We start from the raw sequence: 1,240 nt of genomic DNA, 5'->3' as shown, positions 1-1,240 counted from the left end.
ATCTTGCCTGATAAAGTACTCTCTCGTGCTTCAGATTTTTGGGTGCCTTCTTGACATGAAGGTAGTAGTATAATATATTTGCAAACATCTGTTCAAAGATAAGAGTCTTATTACCCATTAAATATTTATTTTATAAACAAATCCTTCTTACGCATATTTGAGAATGTTACTGTCATGCCCTTGCCTCAAAAGCAAAGAAACTGTTACTGTATTGTGTAGTGTTGGCTGCAATATGTCTCTTGGGTAACTCAAATACAGCTGCTGAGCTAGGGTTACATCATATGGCCAGCAGTTGTGCTTATGCTGGAATGTGCACTCCTGGGTAATATGAAAGGGAAGCAGGACACCAGGGCTGCTGAAAAAGAAGTCTCCAGGTCGCTCTGGGAATACAGCTGCATTTCCGGCCCTGTTCTGTGACTACAGTGGGATTCTTGGGAAGCTGTTGTATTCACAGGGTGGGGTTATGATATCCCTTTCGCTGTCCAAGATAAGATGTGTTTTATGGCTCCAAGCTGCAGAATTACCTGACTGTGTGGTACCCAAAGTAGGGAGAGGCTGGCTAAGCCTGCAACATTACAGTAATCCAGATATTGCTTGTTCAGTGCAACTACATAATTGAAATTTCATCCTGTTTCTGAATATTAAGGAAATGTGAGATCTTCACCCAAAGAACCAGCTTGATGTCACTTTCTGTGCTTAATCTAATATGGTGAAAATAGGTTCTTTCCTCCCTGTCCCTGCTTTACTGGTCCTTAGCTGTGCAAACCAGCTTGAAGGGCATTCCCAAATTCAAAGTTGGGACTGAGCTGCCCTAAATAAACCTCATGAAAGGAGCTTAAGCCTGTGAATGAAAAGACAAGTCACTGATTATACAGTCAAATTGGACTACTGCACACTGAGCTATTAGAGGCCTTGTGTTAGAATGTCTGATGCTTTTTAAAATGATGTCAAAAACTAACTTGTGTTGACAGAGATTTAGAAAAACCTTCTAGAGCCATAGTCTTAGGCCAAGGAGGTATGTCATGTGCTAAAGACCAGACCTGCTGAAGTATTCTCTAAATCCTGAAGTACTTCAGCTGTAAGGGATCAGGTGTCTTGATTTCAATTCACCTTCAGAGGTATGCACACCTCCAGCAAAGAGCTGTGAACAGCATCCATTCTCTAGCTAACAGCTGGGTGAATCTGCATGAATTTGCCCTACTAGGAGCAGTTACTAACGTTATGTCTTCTAAAATACTGA

This window comes from Pygoscelis adeliae, unplaced genomic scaffold (assembly GCF_000699105.1).
Source record: "Pygoscelis adeliae isolate BGI_AS28 unplaced genomic scaffold, ASM69910v1 Scaffold22, whole genome shotgun sequence".
In the NCBI taxonomy this organism is placed as follows: Eukaryota; Metazoa; Chordata; class Aves; order Sphenisciformes; family Spheniscidae; genus Pygoscelis; species Pygoscelis adeliae.
This window is presented reverse-complemented; position numbering follows the sequence as displayed.